The 22,766-nt window shown below is 32.8% G+C and overlaps 1 protein-coding gene across 12 annotated transcripts in view; it reads left to right on the plus strand.

Annotated features, from left to right (window-relative positions):
- The window catches only part of LOC124357269 (CUGBP Elav-like family member 1), a 1,015,984-nt gene that overhangs the window by 113,744 nt on the left and 879,474 nt on the right, over nt 1-22,766 (plus strand). The window lies entirely within an intron of this gene.

Below are 22,766 nucleotides of genomic sequence, written 5' to 3' on the forward strand. Positions count from 1 at the left end.
ACAGTATTTTTACATATTTTATATATATATATATATATATATGTATAATTGATTAGTGGAATAGCTGAAAGTAACTGTAATATAATAGTAGTATTTGTAATGAAACTGTGTTGATTAATATAACACATAATGTCATCAACCTAGTAGTGGCTTTGTTTTATTCAGAATGTTTTGTGGCTTCATTACGTTTTTTACGTTTTTAGAACACGAAAGTTGTGTTTTGACACAAAGTATGACATTTCAAGTTGTATTTGAGGGAAAAGAAAGTTCCTCGACTATTACAAGCAGTAGTATAAAATTCAACATTATTAAATGCCTTAAACTGTAAAACCGGGAAAATGATTTTGTAATTTGAAGGCTTGGGAAGGGGGAGATTTAAAGAAGTGAAAGGAGCAATACAAGTGCAGTTGATGTGATATAATTACTAATGATGGTGACATCTTGTAAGGACAGTCATTTATTGAACATTACTCTCACTGAAGAGTTTTGGAGCAAATGGGACAAAATCAAAACTAATAATTAACAACGCCAATATAATTTCATCTCTTCAACTAGGCCTTTCAAAATCAAATGTTACATCGTCAAGCGAATCCACTAATAAATAAGTTATTTACGTTATTCTGTTACTAATAATATTGAAATACCATATGATGTAATTACAAATATTTGCTAACATTTTAACCAGCATTGAAAATTCTACGGGAATACAATAGTTAATTCAATAGTTCTTTAATACATTGACAAGAAACAAGAACGGAATTATCAATATAGCTTTCATAATTATTAATTGGTTTTCTTTATTTCTATTTATGTAAAATGATTCTTATGCATTTAAGTGCATGGGAGTCTTTAACTTCTTTTGTTACTGATCCTGGCATCTCCTGCCAAGAATTAACATTTATCGGGAAATTGACTATGTATGGAATCGTACAATAAAAGAAGTTGTTATGTAGGATCTTCTCACAAATCGTAGACCCACGCTCTCATTAAAGCTAAGATATGGCTACCCGTGGGTGGCTAAGCTTGTCTCTCCTCTCAACAGATGCTATTTCCGGTGCCTTCATGCATAGGCCTTCTTGTTATGGATGAGACCTGTCTTTAGAAATAGAAATAGAAACGGCCGGTTATTTTAGAAGAAGAATTAATTGTTTTATTTTTCTCAATCGCTAAGATAAAGTAACGTCCTATTTGAGTTACTTTGTTCATTAATATAACTAAATATATTTTTGACCGATGAAGGGTTAATGCATTCCTACATTTTTTACGCTTTATAGTCAAAATAAACCTTTTTAAAACTGAACTCTGACGAAAACCAATTGCAACTTCTTAGAATGTGTTATATATTCCAATTTATTGTGGTTAACAATCTGTAGCTGCAATTTCAAAAGTTTATTATATGACAACATGACTTCATTGTACGTAATGTAATACTCTTGCATATTTCCAAATATAAAAGATTTATAAACTTTTTTAAATTTTATGGGAGAGTTAATGGACGAGCGGTCAAAGATTGCCAAAACGTATGATAAGTTAAAGATGGCGCAGATTATAATTTCTTCCGTAAGTACTATTTATCAGTACTATCGATCTTGTACTATATTGAATATCCCCTATATTATGTTTGATAAGATCCTTGCACAGTCCCTTGAAAACGAGCTGAACAATTTTTAAAAACCGGTCGGCCTCTTCTGGAAAAATTTTCATAGTTAGAGGTACCGAGCAGGAAAATCTTAAATAAAACTGAACAACGTAAATTAGTAAACTGCTCATAAAGTTTGTAAGAATATGATTTATCTAGAGCTTTCATTTTTACTTTTGATACCTGCAAATTACCTGTCTAGAGGTTTCATTGGAACTTTTAATACCCTTGTTTATGTTCTCCAGGAAATTACTCCCTAGATGCTTAGGAGTTGAAAGCTCCCAATAGTATGCCTCATTAACCGGTAAATATCTCCCAGGATTAATCAGTTAAAGCCCGGGAGATGTTTGGCCAATTAAATAAGGATAAAAGACTCTAGCGGGTTGAGGGCAGGCGCTTGAAGGACAGCTAATTAAAGTGGTATTCGATTTATTCATTAGAGGGCGGTGCGGTCCATTCATGCCGATAGAGTCGACAACTAGTTAAGACTAAGGAAAACGAATGTACACTTTACTTTTTAATATACACGCAGACCATCGTTAACTTTATATTTGAATTGATGATTTTTCACTGGTTTTTTATTATACTTATACAGGGTGACAATTAAGTCTGGAACCTCTTTTTTAATTTTTGAACCACAATAGAAAGAAATACCAAAGTTCACACGTGCTTACTGGTGATAGTAACGCACACATCTGCCCAATTACCGACCAGATAATCCCTTTGGGGGACGGTCCACAAGGAGTCAGACAAAATTCTTAAATAGCAGCATAAGTCAAGTTTGGTATCAAATTAAAGGTCTTACTTAGCAGAGTACAATGCCGCAAAACCGGACTTCAAAAGGTGGATTCATTCAGTAGTTATAGATATTTGAATTTTAAAACAATTGAACAATGTAAACTATTAAGTATTATAAGTAAGTCAATGTCCTAGGCGGTTGTAAAAGCCATCCACTGCATTTTGAAGGTAGTCACGAGGAATATCTTGAGCTTCTTGGACTATGAGATTTCTTAGGTGCGCCAAATCTCGAGGCTTAGTACGATAAACTTTATCTTTGAGGTATCCCCAAAGAAAAAAATCCAGCGGAGATTAATCAGGGGAACGAGCAGGCCACTCTACTGCACCACGTCTTCCAATCCATCTGTGATGGAATATTGTATCCAAGTATTCTCTAACAAGGAGAGCAAAGTGTGGTGGCGCGCCATCTTGTTGGAAATAAATTCTTTTAAATTGTCGAAAAAGAGCAGCTTGTAGTGCAGGAATTATCTCATTTTGGAGCATTGCTAGATACGAGTCACCATTTTACATTACCATTGATAAATAATGGGCCCATAATTTGATTTCCTATAATACCTGCCCAAACGTTAAGTTTCTGTGGATCCTGTGTATGACTCAATCTGCCACTTTCACATTCTAACAGTAGTTGTGTTATTGGTAATAATTATTGATTCCTGGCTTCGATTACTACATTGTCAGATGATGGGAGGGGAACATTTTGAACACTTACTTTGATCACAGGTACTTAAAAATTGGTGTTTACTTGTAATACTTAATAATTTACATTGTTCAATTGTTTTAAAATTCAAATAGCTATAACTACTGCATGAATCCACCTTTTGAAGTCCGGTTTGCGGCATTGTACTCTGCTAAGTAAGACCTTTAATTTTATACCAAACTTGACCTATGCTGCTGTTTAAGAATGTGGACCGTCCCCCAAAGAGATTATCTGGTCGGTAATTGGGCAGATGTGTGCGTTACTATCACCAGTAAGCACGTATGAACTTTGGTATTTCTTTCTATTGTGGTTCAAAAATTAAAAAAGAGGTTCCAGACTTAATTGTCACCCTGTATAAATTGTAATCTGTGTACTTTAAACCTCAAACATGACACCTTTTTATGGTTGGAATAAAGTCAATACGGATTTTGATGATTACTTTTTTTTAATGTCTTTGTGTTTTATTTAATATTTACTAATGAGCGATAATTTACATCCACGCTTTCAAAGCAATACAATGCCGCGGAATTAATGGTATTATCTTTGAAATTCACAAAAGAACTATTTGGTTTGATAAATTTAAGTGCTTAGGACTCAGCTGCACTAAAATGACCTTTATTTTTCCCATAAAAATAATATTAAATCTGAAACACTTTTACGACTATAAGTTTGTACGTAGAATACAATATTTGAAAGATGTCTCGTTGTAAATAAATAATTGGTGCGTGTCCTTTTCAGTTTATTTACTGTTTATTACTTAGTAAAAAAATAAAAATTAAAAAAAAACTTCTTACAATAATTATAAAGATATTAGATACTTATTAGTAATATCTTAATAATGAGACATGTGTGAAATAAGCGAGTAGAAGTTTAACATTGTTCACGTAAGGTTAAATTTACGATGGCCACTAGTACAGACGGTTGCAATATAATATAATTAAATAATTGTAATCATTAATTTGGATCTTTTGCATAACATATTTCACCGAAGATTAGTAGACTAGTATTTATGCAGCTCTCTTGCTATAAACTATTTATATGCCCACAAATAATTCACCTGTAAAATCGAATGCACTGGCGGGGTTGGAAGGATTATAAACGTTATTCATGTATCATTTCTTGTTTTGATTAGTAACGGTTTTAGGTTGCACGATTGGCTGATCGTTAGCGAATATTTTGCATCTTACTGTTAACTACTACTTATTTATTTTTTAAGGTCAATCATATTAATGCAGTTATAAATATGAAATATTTCGTTTCAGCCAATTAAGTAGTGCATTTAATTATTTATTACCAGCATTAAGAGTTTTTCACAAGACATACTCCACATTATTGTATTATTGATCGGGACCGACGTTGAAAAGTTCCTTGATATTGACGACACAATTATTTCTTAAAAGTTGAAATATCACATTTTAATTTTATAGAGAACAATGCACGGCTTACAAAGTGCCATTCAGTTTTCTGTTAAGGTTAAGGAGTACAAACGTGCTCAAACAGAAAATTCCTAAAATGTAATTTTATTAACAAAGATATTAAAACTGCTTTCCATTTCTCTGAATTTTCATAGTTATCGGCTATATTAAAAACTTTGGACACCAGACAAGGAGGATAAAAGCATTCTGAATTCACGCATTCTGAATTTGTTGATTTCACGTGACCCATCGCAAAATCTCCTTTTAAACTTCGCACAGAGGATTGAAAAATATTGTTAAGCAGAATGTCCTTTTAGACTTCGCACAGAGGATTGAAAAATATTGTTAATTGAAAAACATTATTTTCAGCTTTTACCAATATGAGTAAGAAAGTACACGATACAGTCATGAATGGAATAAGCTCTGCTGAAGGTGTACGACATAAAAATAACTCTATATAGCAGTACATATATGTAAATGTATGCAATTGATTCGTTAAACGATCTTGTCCATTCAATCCACCCGCTACCTGACCATTGTATTGGGCTAAGAGCTACCTTCACGCCGTGGTCCACAGATCAAGTTTTAGAAATTATATAAAGCCTTATAGAAATTTAGACACCAAAATAACACTTAATATTTAAAGTTATGGAACATGTACAGTCTTCTTCTGATAATTTTTGTACTGTCTCACATATATCATGTAATTAAACGATTACAAGTTTAAAAATTCATGAAATTTATTCCCTTAAGGGAATCTAGTGAATGTAATTTTAGCGGGGTTAAGTTCAGCTCGTCTGTCTCTCAGTGGTAAGGGGATTACGACCACACTAATGGACAAATCGGATACCACATTTAATTAGTCTGGAACTCTTACGTCCGCGTGGTCTTCCTTGTAAACTAATAATATATCAAAGTCGCCTGAACTTACAGGCTTCACAGAGCATCTTGAAGATGAAATAAGGATTAAGGGTGAAGTTAAAGGAATTAATAAGATAAAGAAATTTCAAATCTTACAATGTAGGGCAATAACGCGTAATGCTCTATTGGCAGCCATCTTGGTTTTATACCTATAAACGGTATGTTAAAACTCACGAACATTTTACACATTTACATTCAGTCCTAGAACTATGAAGGGTGTCTTATTTTAAGAATTATTAAAACTATGGGAGTCCAAATGATTTTTCTTGCTATTTTTGTATATTGGTAATTGAGAAAATACTAAACTGTTTTGCACTATGTAATTAATAACTAATCAGTGACCACTTAATCATATGACAATGACACATAAAACATAAATCTACGACCGATAATAAGGGCGTAAAAGTGTTATAGGTTCATTCAATGTCCACTTTCTTAAGATTTAGCTCTTAACACCATATAATTTTAAAATACATACGTATAATTATTGCCTGAGTTTTAGCAAAGCCTATCTCTCGAGAGGCTGGAAATGTTTATTTCTGTCCCTCTTTCTGTCTGTCTGCCCCACATGATATCTCGGAAACAAAAAGAACCGATATTTATAGGCTTAAAATTTATCACGAAGCTTTATTTGTACATGAACAACACTTATTTCGATGATGGTGCAACTAACTTTATAGGATATGACTGACCGTTAGCAAATTCTCTTACATCCTTCTGTTAACTATTATTCTTTAATAATAAAAATGTCATCATATTTATGAATTAATAAAAATAAAATATTTCATTTCAGCCAATAATGTAAAGCATTTAGTTATTTATTGGTATGATTTATAAGATAGTATTTACTGTGAAAAACAATAATGTTATGTGCTGTGAATTAAGATTCGAAGGAAAACATCAATCAAGAGCAACATTAGTTTTAGTTTTAAGGATTCTCTTGTTATTTAATTTCATCGACGATGAAAACAGTGAAATTTATCTGGTCTAGTGTCTGTTGCGAACTGTTGACAATGCCATTACTCGTCTACGTCTTGCGGTCAGAGTAAAGATAGACAGCCAAGTCAAGATGGCGGCGTACAGTGAGCTGCTCGGCGCGGCGCGGACATCACATGTCACCGATACTCTTGAGCAATGTCCGCTCTTCTTTTGTCATTAGCGACTACTCTGCCATTTAATTAATTCTAATTGTAGAAACTATTTCATCATCCAACTGAATTCAACTTGCCCGTACACAAACGTGTTAATGTTTTAGGTACCTACTCAATCATATATCTCATAAAGCTTATTCGTTGCCTTCGTTTTATTGTTTTTAAAAAGCAAAACGGATAACAATGTATTCTCAACACCTCATAGGTGCTATCTTAGAAATTTTAAAATAGCTCATCGTATTTCCTAGCTCTACGATATAGGTGTAGTTATAATTTTCCAAGTTTTACTTATTACCATGTAAAAACATTACTAATTGAATTACTATCTTGTGATATTTCGTCATATTCAGAAAGAAATGTTGAACAAAAACTGGCTGAGTCAGCAAACTTATTACTTACTGAGCCAGCAATTTTATCAATTTCTTTCAATATGGACAACCTGCTAATTAATCCTTCTAGGAATTTCTTAATCATATACCTACTGATGTCACAATAGAGTGTAATTTAGATAAGAAATTGGTCAGCATCTTAGAAAATATTATCTTTCCTTAAGAATAAGTGTGTATATTTACAATGTAGACTTTATAAACGCAGACATATTAAATTTTAAGTTACGTTCGTAAGTTTTCTTTAATTTAAATTTCTGATCTCATCATAAATATATAATACCATATTAAGTAAACATTTACAAAATGAACGTAATTAAAAAATACAGTTACCTAATGGAAGACGTATATCTTTAACCGTTGCTTCGTCGTCAGTACTATAGGAATTCCTTGAACAATGTTCAGAAAAATATGATCGTTGTAGGAATTACATTGATTTTATAAAGAAACTTTATTTATATTTAACAACTAAGCTTTGGTACCTTTACTTAAAAAGTTGCAAAAAAATATTACTGATATACCTTTTAATTGCATTTTTTCCTTTTCCATTTTCATTGTAGAGAGTTAGTTAACTTCCTAACTATCAGGGACATTATGTGGCTTTCGAGAGACTGAATAGAAAAGCGAGTTACTTTTAACGTTAAAAAACATTCATGATCAACTATTCAGACCCTGTAACCTAAACTGTTGTAAATGATTCCAGGAATTTATGATCGGATACAGTAGCTCAGGCAAATCTCCGTTCTCTGTAGCAACTTAACTTTTAAACGAACTGCCTTTGGTTAAACAAAACTTGTTTAGCGGCTAGCTTATTCAGAGTCAACACCGCTTACCCTGTTCTTAACTTAATCTGGTTCCATTTTATGTCTTTAAAATATTTGCGTATCTTCTTGTCGCATCATATTCATCCAATCATATTCTTACTGACTTACCTGTTATGATTATATGTATATTGTTTTCTAATTATTCACTTATTGGCGCAAATTTCATGTAGATAGTTTATCTATCGAAATCTTAGTATGAGAATTATGAATAAAAAAGTATCTTATTAAAAGGTATTTATCGTAATTGTTTTCTAAAAATTTGTATGACTTTTAAATAATGGTTTGTTATATTTTATGTTGATTTGTGATATATAGATAGGTAAAGTAACGTTTTATTGTAGTATAGTTAGCGAACTTTCTTGGTATTATAGGAAACGTAACAGCATTATATATATATATATATATTAAAAAACAAGATTAATTGTTTGTATGTCTTTACAGCGTATGTTAAACTCCAGCCTCTACAGTTTGTACGCTAACCTTCATCCCATACTTCTACCCCATGTATAGTACTTTGTTGTAATCTTGTAACTCATTATTAATGCAGTCAAATATATAATAATTTAGGTGATTAGTTTATTTACTTGTATCACACTGGAACTCCCTGAATATGTTTGTATTAAGTCGTTTAAAGAATCATATTTTGAAGGATTATATCTAGACCTATAAACCCCATTTCAGCTAGGAGTTTAGTTTGTACGAAGATCGACATCGTCGTATACGCGGAGTTTATAACATCGTTGCCGTCATGGTAAATGTTGAGGTCGAAGTTTGGTGTTTGTGTGTTCAAGCCTATTCTGCATGCAATATCGTTTGCTAATATTGTTTTGAAATGCTCGTGCTTTCGCATTATAGTTGTACGATGTATAAGGTGGTAAACCCCATTAACTTTATTGATGTTGTTAGTCTCATTCGAGATGGTATGCAATTTTTAATCAAACTTCAAAATATCTATGCTACTGCTTATTTAAAACTTTGAAAAGTCTTCGTAAAAATAAATGTTGTAATAAATACTCACCCACATCTCAAAGGTATTCATTAAGACTCCAATGAACCTCTCCAAGGCAGGGTAAGCGGAGGACCCAGATGGTGGAGGAGGGGTGGAAGCAGTGAAGGGCTAAAACAATGGAGCCAAGCGGAGAACAAAAGTACCATCTGTCGGCCGGCGCCAGAGATTATCAAGCTTTGAGCCACTTATTGTTGCCATTGAAAGAATAAAGTAGAATGTTTAATGAGGGCTTTCATTCAATACCTTTATCCGTCATTACCTCAAAGGATGCACAGTAAAGAAATGAAGTAATTAATTGTGTTCTACACAAAGATACAGCTGTTTCAAACGAATACTTTCACTCACCGTAAAGTCAAAGGTTATCCAACATAACATTAAACATAGGGATTATATAAGTTCGTCTTTCTCTTGTACAAAGAGTTTGCATGTTTTACTTTCAAGTACAGAGGTTTCGGTAATGCCTTTATGGTTACGTAGGTTTTTAGATGTTGAATGTTTTGAAATATATCCTACGTGGAAAATTATTAAATGCATAACGAATATGAGTATTATGAGATACTGCCACATTTAATTTTTATTACAAGTGAATTTAACACACAGACTGACATTAAACACGGGTTAAAAATATACAATTCTTTTGTAGAGCATGAGAAAAACTATTGAAATGTAAGTAACTAAAATTAAAACTTACACGCCAAACATAGGTTTAATCGCAAGAAAACACAGAATTTCCATTTTAATTAAAAATTTGACTAGTTTTGCGTTTTACTTTTTTTTTACTTTTATGTACAAAAAATTATAAGCAGTATATTTGTATTACTTTTAGTTCATCCCAGCCTCCCACAAAGTGCCTTACATAGGTATAATTAACAGTTCGCTTACACATAGCAATCTACTAAACAATTTATAACCGACAATATTTTAAAGAAACTTCTCGATTAGTAGCTAATCACGTTGTGAAGCTAATCGGCGTGAAAAGTTTCATCGATATGTATACAACGTTTTACCAATTTACACAGCTGTAAATCTCCGAGGAGCAAAACATGATCGATGTGGAGCTCGGGCTGACTCAATACAAAGTTTGGGTTTTGCGGGAGGCAATTCATTTCAAAGTTGACACAACTCGCCACCGCACGAGAGGGGCATTGTTTATTGCACCCAGTTCTGGCAACAGCCCCGACCCTTCGGCCTCCCATTCCTCGCCCCCTAGGTAATGTTGCAGTGTTACATTGTTCCATAAACATAACTTCGAGTGGTCGCATTCTTACATATCGCAATCTTATGATATCTTACACACACATATATATACATAATGGGTGTTCTTTTATTTTGTCTCATTTTATAAAAACAACAACACGTACTTTAAGGGGGATGAAACATTATTTTGTTAGTTTACCGCTAGTGAAACATCACTGGAGGAGGTGAGAAGGTTCCATTTCTATCTATCTACATGATACCTCAAGGGTGTACTGACTTATAGACTTAAAACTTCATTTATTATAAGTAACATGGATTTATTAGTGCGATTATGGTGCATTTCATTGCATGAGACTTGGCTCAACGTAGAGAACTATTTTTACTATGGTGTTAAGGGTATTCATGATTCCAATGATAAAATCGAAAAACATATAGATTTGTAAACAAACGGTATAATAATATGGCAGTTTAATGTATGCCATAGTAACGGACGTAATGTAGCCATCGGAATAAAATTAATAAAACCTCTAACGCGACATGTAGTCTGGTGTAATTCTAGTTTGCTCAAATATGTTAGTACAGGCAATGCAATAAGTTAGTACAGTAAGCAAATACAGTGTATTACCAAGCTTAGGCCTTTCCAAGAACTTTTTAAAAACAAATCAACCTCTACTTTTCTACTTAGACTTATGACAACGGTTGGGAATTTGACGACTGGATATCTATTGATTGAAAATGATAAGTAATTGTAGTTTCCAATTATTGCTTATTTGGATTCTTTAACAGTAGCAACAAAGATGAGTAGTCAAGTCGAGAATGAGAACTGTTTCATAAGGGGCTCTATTAAAGTAATATAAACGTTGGGGAATTGATATTGAATTATTTTTTTATTATTTGGACAAAACCCGGATCGTAGTAAGATCAACTTTTCTTCACAAGTAACCGAAAGAAAACCGATATCCATAAAATTTATAAGAATTTTGGTAGCTATTAACAAAGTTTTCTCATGAGATTTCATAGATTTTTAAGGTTAGAGCCAACGTTAAAAAGCTATTTATAGAACTCGTTAATGACTCGAGCAAAACCAAAAGTAAACTTCTGAAGTCTCATCTCCCACCAGATAGATATATTTCGTATTTGAAAACATTTCCGACATATTCATGAAATACAATTACTTTGCGGATGCCCGTAGATGGCCAAGAAGGCGTTACGACTCTGATTAGGAATTAAAACTGGTTTACTTACTATTAATTCCATTTCGTTGTGCTAGAGGATTGATGATTATTGGAATCAAGTGGTGTGGGTCTGAGACCAAACATTTTGAAAGTTCATTTCGTATTTATAGAAGACTTTAAAGATGACATCAATTGTAATTTACTCATACTGCAATGGTGACCCTAAAAATTTTTAAACATTGATGTGTATAGAACTAATAGCCTAATAAATGCAATTATATAAAGATAATGTATTGTGGGAGATGCTGTCGTATATACTTATTAACGTTTCACGCTATGGTCTAGTAGTCTGTGAGGGGGGTCATGGAGTTTGGTGAGAACATTTGGTGTTCATATTTTACTGCTGTAATTACTAATATAATCGTGTTTATCAATCACTGATTGTAATATGCTGTTAAGTAATTTCACATATTATAATTAATATGACCATCTGAGGGATAGATGCATTATATCGTCAAATGGTATTGACTTCTGTACTGATAACCGCTCTTCCAAGGATCAGTCCTGGATCAGCCTCTACTAGTCGTAGTCGTTATAATGGTAACATAATGCATTATGTCACAGAATGTTTACATCACCTGGTTTTGGTATACTGGTTGACAATTGTGAGGTACTTTACTCTATTATGGAGTATTTGGAGAAAATAGTTTTTGTAAAATACGACGGGTCTCTGTTTTATACTAAAGTAAACTGCAACAAAATCAATTATAATCATTATTAATCGTAAAATATACACATTCTTTTAAATTTTCAAACTTTCTCACAAAATTGTACAAAGAGTCTATGAGGTTGGTGGGAACATTGTAATAGTATTTCTAGCAATCTATGTAAAGGAATCTTCATATAATGTTGGAAAAATTATCTAACAAATGTTTTAGAACGTTATATTCTTGCATATTAACTGCCCTCCTCGTTTGAGTGGATCTCCGTACAATGAGAATGTCATCCCTAATGATATACAGGGTATTTCACAAAATACTAGTAGATTTCAGGAAACAACAATATCTTGAGATAACATAAAAGTTAATTGAAGTAACCGTTTTTAAAACGCGATACAAAAAATTTAACCTTGTATGGACACACATATGCTAAAAATGCAAAATAAGATATACCTTCTTATGAACCTTAAGCTTATTTCCATGTATTCTGAAGCTGGACGCACGCGCGCGCGCACACACACGCACACACACACACACACACACACACACACACACACACACACACACACACACACACCATACATGAAAATAAGGTAAGATAACCTAAAGACATCTTCATAAGATCATTAGCTTATTTTTATGTATATTAAATTCCTGACGCTATGCTACCTTTTACGAAACGTCCTGTATACCTGAAATAGCGCATGCCACCAATACACTATCGAAATTCGAATACAAGGTCTTCTATTTTGCACACGCAATACCTAAACTGTCAAAGAATTTTAAAATATTAGCATAGAGCTGGTAAAAAAAAATTATACATTTGAAAATAATTGGGAGTTAGGTTGTAATAAATAAACAAAGCACTACAGGGTGGTTGAACCTGTTATCACTACCACGACTGTTAGGTTAGGTAACTAGTGGTCGTGGTGGTATGCGGTTCCCGCCAAGTGGCAAGTGGTTGAGTGGGAGGACGCTGGGCACTTCCGGTCACGTGACCACTATGATTAATGGCGTCACAGCCACGCTCTATTTCCGTCTCACTTTACCCGACACTCCCCTCTCTCTGTCGCCGTGTTTTATCTTTATTATGAGCAAGATTTGTTCACCGCCTGCTATATATGCATTGCATTCCACAGTATTTTTAATGTGCTATAAAATAGAGAACCTTTCAACTGTACTTTTTAGTTCCCTTCCTGATAACGCAGCCATGCATGCTTTATATCTCATTCCATTAGTACAAAGTAAACAAGCTCTATGATTTTTAAGTGTATAACACGTTCAATAATTTATTGTTTGTGTTAGAAATATGTTTAAAATAATTAATTCACTGCACTAACTATTTTTCGAATCAGTTTATGAAAAACATTTCAAATCTGAAAGTGGATGTCCATGTGTTACAAAAGGATAATTACGAACTGTGTTTGAAGCTCTAAGTCTGTCGAAAGTAGATTATTTGAAAAAAGCCTGTTACAATTATTCTTAAGGTATCACTTACGGGAAATGGTAATCTAACCTCACCTAACATGCTCCTCCTCCCCCCCAACAACACAAAACATCTCAAGTTTTTAAGTTTACAGTATATATATATATATATATATACATGCTAAAATTAAGTTCAAAATTAGTAGAAGTATTTATATTATTTTTATAGACATGACGATATTGTGTGCCATTTTTACATTAAAATCCAAATAGTTTTACTGCAAGTGTATACACAATTGTTATTTTATAGTTTCACAAATACATAAACCTTAACAACAGCTGAATGTACACCTCTTGTGTAGTACTCAAGAACTCTTAAGTGCATTCTGACAAGTGGAGATTCTCGAGTGTTCCCGGTCCAACTATGCGGAGAGCAGAGACGAGAACACTCTAACTTATAATGATGTTAAAAGTGCGGTGTGTTGTGTGCGATGGATTTTCGATCTAGTCGGCAGAAGACTTCCCTCCTTACTTCCACCCCAAGTTCGATCATCCCTGAGGGCAATTCATTAAAAAGTTTACACAACTCGCCAACCACTGGAGACAGCGGCACATTGAATATAAACTGTGAATTGGAGGAGGGAAGTAAACTCGCTTCGGAATCACCTTACAAACAACTTGAACATTTTTATTACGTGGTTGGATTTTGTAATGCTTTTCAATCAAATAACAAGGCGCATTGTTAATGAGCGAATATAAGATAAATGCTAAATAAAGCAGTTATATAGAAAGAGAACCGAAGGGGTTGTTATCTACTCTATAAGAATTTTAACTCATCTTACTGCACTTAATTTTAAAATGCTTCAGACCCATTTGCACACTTATTGTGACCTCTAAGGGAATAGAACCCGTGACCTAAGGTTCAGCAAAGCCTCACACCCGTACACTTTGGTCAAATATCTCAGGTTAACTAAGATAAACGTGCTTAGAAATGGTTTTTATTAGACCAGCGACCAATAAATTTAAAGAAAATACCGTTTAGTTAGACTACTTCTCATATCTGAAGGAATTGAACCATCACGCTAACACATCCCATTAGTTAAGATCCGAACAAGGTTCGGTATGATATACAAGGTATGATATACAACCTGATCATACCCTATATCTACAGTGTCCAGAGTAGCTAGGAAGACCACGTGAAATTATACACTGACTGCCCTTTAATTCTTCCTTAAAAGGCTGAGCGATAGGCCGATAGCTTCCTATGAAATTTTATAATAATTTTGAGATACTCTCCTTATTAAACGTAGCATAGCGTAGCAACTACAATATGTATTTTATAATTATAGATGACCGAATTGAAGTCTCAATTACGCTATAAAGCATCAAAATACTTTATTGTAATATGGTTTATTGGCTAATATTTATGTTTTTTTTTATTAATACCTTCAGAACTTAGACTGCATTTCTATGCATTGGCCCCACGTTAAAAATAATTAGATTTCAGCCTTTTTTGGGATCATCAAATTCCTATCTTCAATTTTTATTTTACAATTATATACGATTTGATCTGTGCTTTAGAAGATATTCTTCAAATTAAAAGGACCTTATATTATTGTAGACATATGTAAACGTTAAACGGAGATATTTAAATAGTTTTTCTACTAACGTATATATTGTATCATCAGCAATATAGCTCAGTATGTCAGCAATATATTATAGGTCTTGTTTTAGAGTGTAGTAAACTAAGTAAAATTTTAAGCAATGAAAGGCCTACCCTAATTGTATATTTATGGGCAGATAATTTAAAAATATTACTGTATAGTGTATTTTTTATAACTAAAATAAATATAATAATTTTAGAGTTATATATTTATTAAAGAATAACTGCTACCCGGACAATATATATTTAGTGTGCTAAAGTCTAATATTCTTATATCAAATGTTCCGTACACTAAAATAACTGTCTACTAACCTTTGGTATTGGAGCGTACATAGCGTACTCGATTATGCGTACTAAACGCACAGGTGTAAAAACATGTAAATACTTTTTATTAGACAATGGTTAATCCATCAAACATTAATTTCAATAGAATTAACAATGAATTGTAACTTACATAATCGGTATGGACATCCATATGTTTTTTTCATGGAGGCATTAGGATCTCAATATTATTTATGAAATGTGACCAACCCTGTCAATGTCCGATGAAGCAAATAACAATAAGCAAAACAATACCTTTGCTTAGCAATAAAATTTATCTAGACAAATCGTACTGACACTCGGGCACGATTGTTTGGTTCTCAATAAAGTGGTTAGAACGAACCTTCGCCAACCACGTGAGAGTTCTTGAACAAAAACATAATAACCGCAATTCTCCCATAGAATTTGGTTTTAAATACTGAAACACACCGTTTTTGAGATGCCACAAAACAATGAAAATTTAATCTGAAACGAATTTGTAAGTTTGAGTTGACAGAATTATTTTTAAATTTATTTTAATATATCTCTAAAGTACATTTTGAAACGTGTAGGCTAATGTGGTATAGTCGAGGGTAGTGAGTAGTGAGTGGTATGAGAGACAATAGGAACCAAGGGATCCCATCAGTAAGTGTTGTCCTGGAAGGACTGAGCACCGCGGGACAGAATGATGAAGATTGATGGTAGGTTCCACTCTCGCTAGATATCGCTCCGGCGCACTCCTCTCCGACAAATTGAATGTCAGATTTTCCTGATTGTCTTTTGGTTGGACGCCTAAAATATATAAATGTATATCTGATTCGAAACCACTTTTAAAAAGAGAACAACTAAAGTGTTTATTATAAATATGTTACACTGAAATTTTACAAGTTACTGTTGTGATTTCTATACTATTTCCTGACAAGAGATTGTTAGTAGATAATTAAATATTGCACCATATGGATCTTGAAAGACTACTAATTATTTATCTGTTCCTTTGAAACTGGAACTGTTTACTTTAAATTTAATCCAAGGAACTCCTTTGGATCAAATCATATTTAAATAAAATATTTATCTATTATATTTACTTTATGAAACTACTTAATTATTTCTAAAAATTAGTTTAAACTGAGGACAACTTCAAATCTAACACATCCAAATAGTTTTACTCGTCTAACTGCATGCTCATATTAAGATAGAATTAGTGGGAAAGTAATTTAATCTATTTAACATGACACAAAATAATTTAAGGGAAATACAATTTTCAGTGATATATTCATTTTATACTCTACGGATTTTGTTTATATTGTATTTGTATAATATGTATAAAAGTTCCTGTTGGGATTTTATATCCACTAATTCTATGCGGCGTTCTGTTATTGCCAGGAAATAGTGCATTTTATTTCTAGATAAAACCATTCAAGGAAATAACTATTGTCCAGAAAGTACAAGTAGCGTTCAGATTGTAATAATCAAGAAAGTATTTTACCTCTTAAGGGAAACATAATATTAAATTTCTTTGTATTAAGAGAAAACGCAGAAAAAGTACTGCCAGAAAAGAGAAACATGATTCAGTCTATAATAAACGGGAAAATAAATTACCTCTAAAAGGAAGAAATATGTTCTAATTTCTCTCTGAGGAGAGAAAACACAGAACAGAAACAGAACTACTGCCAGAAAGGACAAAATTAACATTCATGGCCCACAACAGAGAGCGCGTGTCGCCGTTTCGTCACCCCTGCCCGTGTCGTGTATAATGCAACAAAACACTTAGGCTCAGGGGCGCGCCCAATAAGTCGGGCCAAACAAACCCCTACTAGTTCTGATGGGGAGTTTCTGGTTGGCGGGGGTGGAGGGGGTACTCAATAAAAACAAAGGGTGTCGAACCGTGTAGGGTGAGCAGATTACTTTGTTTGGTATCGCTACTACACGGCAAAAGCGATGCTCCCCGGACTTGTATTACATTTCAACCTGTGGGTTAATATTGTTGACGTGGCTGTACAATGGACGAAACCAATTTATTTGGAATCAAAAAATGTTTTATTGGAGTGTTCTGATATGATTTATCGAATTCCAAGAATTAAAATGTTTATTACATATACATATTGTTAATAATATTTTTGTATAATTAGTTTCTTTTTTTAAACATTCTCATATTCCAAAAGTATACAGAAACACTAATGTTGTGGTCCTAATTAAACTAATTAAAATATCAAAAAACACTCTTTACGGGTGTTTAGAATTTCTTAGAAATACAATGTTAAGACTCTTAATAATAGTAGACACCGTTGTGATAAGTCACAGAGTCAAAGTGCCAATACACGCACAAACGATTATAGTTCTGTTTATAGTTATTTAACCCAAATATTACGTAGTAATACCTGGTATGAAATACCTAATTTGCTACTTTCTTTAAATTAAGTTCGAAACTAATCGTCATAAACGTTAAAACAATACTTTTAACTCATAAATCGTAGGCGAATACAAAATCTCTTTCCTTTACCATTTCTCATAAACTTACATAACCAATTCCCTGTTCCCTGACTGAAGTTGTACTGAACCTATCTAATAAATACATATTAAATTCAAGGTTTAATACAAATTATTTCTGATGGCCTACAATGTTAATAATGTGGGCCTTTTTTACCATATTTATGATGCTGTTTCTAAATTATGATGAATACGAGTTTTAATTAGATACTAGGTACCGTGATAATGTGTTGTAAATTCGTGTATGAACAGTTTTAAAGGTAAATTTCAAACTGTTACCAGTATATTTTCCGGGCGGCTTTATGGAATAATTGTAGAGAGTAGAACTACGTGAGCAAGTGGTTGTGTAGCAGGGTTGTAGATAGGGTAGGGTAAGGGAGGATCGAGTGTTTACCTGTTCGAGAGTGTTTGCTCAATGTGGCTCTGGTACGGTCGGCGCCGCATGTAGAGAGGCTCAAGTGGGGGCAACATACACAGTCGATAAATAATCAAACAGCGTCAATATTTTGGTTCGGCCAACTTTCATAAATAGCTCACCTAAACCCTCTATACTTTTAAAACCATAGGATCAAAGCAATGAAACACTCTTAAAAAGTATAAACCGTATGCAGAAAACAAAAAACGTCTAGTCAAAAGTATTTTCCATATACTATTGCCTAAATAATAGAAATAAATATAATTAGTTTTAACTTCAATCCCATATTTTTAGCTTTTCGGAGTTGGGATAATAGATAAATGAAAATGTTTATACAGAGAAGCTGCCAAAATACAAAACTATGTAGAAGATTTGTTTTTTAAATGTAAATTACATCCTTTCCTGAACAATTTATTTATTAAGTAGGTATTATTAAAAATCTTTGTTTGCCTTGTTCATCACAATAACGGCTACCTTAGTTAAAAGGTATGATTTTGATACACAAACAATGGTTCCAATTGTAGGCCATGAGTTTTTTTATTTTGAATTCTTTGTTGGAAACATCATACCTTTTATGTATTTATCAATAGTGCTTACTAGATTAAGAAATAACTGGCACGCCTAATTCCACGTCAATATCTCGTGATGCAGTTATTTGGAAATGATTTCTGGATGACTTAGAGCCTTTTACTGTATGTAGGTTTTGTGGCTTATTATATAAGTTGCTACTAGTAAGACATCGGTTATGAAATAAACTTTTATAGAACAATGGTAATAGTTTGACATCATGAAACTCTCAATGATGGATATTTATTTCTTACTCAGGGAATTTGATTTACAATTGCTACTAAAAATTGATCCGATCACAGGCAATTTTTATTGATTTTTGTTTATTTAAATATATTGTTTATTTCGATGCTTTAATTAGACCTTCTAGCAAGTTTAAATGATTAACCGATTCAAAATATGATACAAGTGTAACTTATATTAGTTAAACAAAACTAGATTAATTTTCTTTAATCTTGTTTCATATCTTGTCAACGGTAGTTCTATTCTTAGCCTTCGGCTATGATACGAGCGATGTGCGACAGGCGACATACGATAGGAAGTAATCTCTAATCGATTAGGTTGGCTATACCGATCAAAGAGTTTTCGTAAATATTATCAGGATGAACTAATTACGTTATATATAGTTTAAATAAATAGTATCTCTATGAATAGAACCAGTATGTGTTTGGAAATTAATTATTGTTTTAATAAAGGATTCTAAATATTTATTGTTGAAAATGTCCAAGTTAATAATTAATTTTAATTTTAAATATTTATTTGACACAGGGCTAAACGTAATAGGACGATTTCCAGCACTAATATAATCACTGCTTTGGTAGGTGCACTGCAGAGCTACAATCGTATATATTCCATTAATGAGCCTTCTCCTCTTTTCTACGTTTCTTTACAGATGATATCACTAATCGCCGGCTCTTCGTTTGGCAATGATTTACACATATTATAATCCCATAAAATTTTTCAAAGTGGCACAAAAATCACTTGTTGGGTTTGTTTCCACGTGTCTTCAAGGCCAGTAAGCGTACGTTGAGGAATGCCGCAAAATCTGCACCTATTCTGGGAAACTGCTGAGGTATGTTGGCTCAGCTTCTGCACACTGCTGCTTCAGCAGACGCTGCTGGCTGGCAACTTGGTCTGCTCCCTCTCTATTCCGTTAATTCAAATGTATCATCTAAAATATCTGTAACATAGCAGTTCGTGCAGAAGAAACGTATAGTTAACCTATTCACTGTAACAGAATAAACTTGAATAAAAAACCATTATTTTATTCATTTATTGTCCTGTTTGTTGTGATTTATACAACAAATATGTTATGAATGAATGAAAGCATATGATAGAATGTATCCATGACTAATAAATAATTATTATTCTATTTTGTAGGCAATACTTGTTTTTAATATGAAACGGACTAAAAATTAAAAAATGAATTCACTTTAAGACGTATATTGTTTGAACGTCACACAATGTAAGCGTTGAATTCTATAAAAAATAACCTCTTTTATTAAAGAGAAAAGTTATAAGCTATAGTTATAGATTAAAATAAAAAATTTATAGAAACAAACTATTTGATCTACATTCAATGATAAACTGTTAACTATTTTAGAATGTTTAATTATTGTTATATATATATATATATATCTATATATATAAAAAATGAATGTTTGTATGTTTGTCCTTTATGGAATCGTGAACTATTGGACCGATCATGATGAAAATTTGTACGTATATGTATTTTTCCACGGAGAAGGTTTATAAGCTATGCCCATCCTCCCTTTCCCGATTCAGGATTCCGCCCCACTGGTTACAGAAATACCCATAAGAAATGCATTGCAGCAAACATATGTTAACGTATTTTCAAATTTTTAATCAGCTGTTCTTTGTAAACATATATTACACTTATAGTTTTAAAGCATAGAGTAAGCTTAAGAGAAACGACAAATTTTGTTTAAACTGTTTTTGCAATCACTGTTAAACATAGACTTTACTATCCAGATAATACAATTCAAATTTGACGTAAAAATTCACCTTTAACTGCAATATTTATTTAATATAAACCATGCTCATGCTTGATCAGAAGAGTAATGCAGATATCATAATTACTATCTTACGTTGGCTACAAATATAAAGAATGTTATAAAATCAACCTTAGTTGTTTTTTTTTTTGACAGAAGTATGGTTCTCAAAACTCCGTGTGTACATATTCTCTCGATCGAGACAACAAAGCAAGCTCAATCGTGGCATCGGAGATATAACTAATTTAATCTAAAATTTATTATAGTAAAAAAAAAATTTACTAAGTAATATAAGGACTTCGGTTCTTAAGATTTGCGTGCGAAGCCGTGGGTAACAGCTAGATAGAGGCAGGAATATGGTACATACCTTCATAATACGCCCAAGAGGCTCACGATGGAACGACTATCAATTATCTCAGCAATGTTTAGAATGTGATAGAAAAAGAATAAGTGAATATAGTGTACTGTTTTCAACGGGAAATTGCGTGCGAAGCCGCGGGCAACTTTTGCAAAAAAAATTATTGAAATGCGCAGCAAAGCGCGCCGGGCCCGCTAGTATATATATATATTTACATATAAATTTATAAACAGAATATTTTTTTATTTTAAAAAGAGAACGAAAGATAATTCAGCTAAATATTTCTGCCACGAATGTTTTGAAGCATTATTTGAAGATGGGTACGCTGATCCTTCATATAAAATCTTCTCTGTCCAAAATATTTCTTTTAAAACGCGACGTCTGGTATACACTAAAAGTATTGTAAATGTACCCGACACAAGTTATGGACATAGACATGATTCCTTACCATTCCCATTTGCACGGAGTAAATCATGAGCTTCAATAAGAGCGTTACTGAAGACCACAATTTCTGCGTTCAGTAATTTTACTGGGTGTAAAGATTACTACTCACGCTCTATATAGGTAGGCTGCATTGAACCCGGAAACGGGCCTATAAGTGAAGCGTCAGTGGGGATGATCAAGAGAAAAACAATGTGAACAGAGCCCAAACACGCTGCCAATGTTTCGCTATCCAAGTTACTTGATACATACGAGTGCATGGACTAAGTCGTGTTTTTCTACTTATATATTGCTGGCAATGTTTTGCAAAGGCATCATACTCCTACACGCTAAAACATATAAGTTGTATCTACATACCATGTAGCCCTTCGTAAACAAGAATACAATAATTTTCCACAATATGGGACTTCAATAATTCTTCAAATTCATCTTTTAAACTGTTTTCAATGTAACAATTCTATAAGTATTCATAAGTTTTTCTGTAAAAAACTACCAAAAGTGATGGGAAATAAAAATATATATTACGAAAACGTTTGTATTTAGTTGATTTAACAACAAACCTAGTGTATTTATACCCCTAAACGTGCATTGTTTTCTCTCTGAAGTGTATATATTTATTGTCAAACAAAACACTCACTGATAAAATGTTAAATAAACGTCAAACTGTAATTAAAGAATAACAGACGTCCGACGATGTCAGATAAATTCTGTGAAACACGTTATGTCAGTGAATCTCCAATTTTATTGTTACATGTAATATGTTTAAAAGTGTTTGTTTCAAAATTGTTTTGTATTTGAACGATATTGGATTGACATCGTTTAGGATTTAGTTATTCTTTAACGATGTAATCATTTCTTTGTTTGAAGTTAGTGTTTGAAGATGGAAGGATTGTGAAGGAAACAAAATTTGTCCAGACATTTGCCATTGTTCAGTGGTACACGTGTTACTGAGTGTGATGTAATCATCTTATCGACAAACATACCCCAAAAATCTTCCTATGAATTATTTTCCCTTATAACTTTATTGAGAATTATAAGGTACAGTTAAGAAACGTAAGACAAGATAATAAAAGTTACTATCATAAACTATTCATTTTGATCCTATGATAACATTACAGAGCAATGCTATAAGTCTTTCCGGTTATGAGTTTGTGAATGTTACCAGAT

The sequence above is a fragment of the Homalodisca vitripennis genome, chromosome 3 (assembly GCF_021130785.1).
Source record: "Homalodisca vitripennis isolate AUS2020 chromosome 3, UT_GWSS_2.1, whole genome shotgun sequence".
NCBI lineage: Eukaryota > Metazoa > Arthropoda > Insecta > Hemiptera > Cicadellidae > Homalodisca > Homalodisca vitripennis.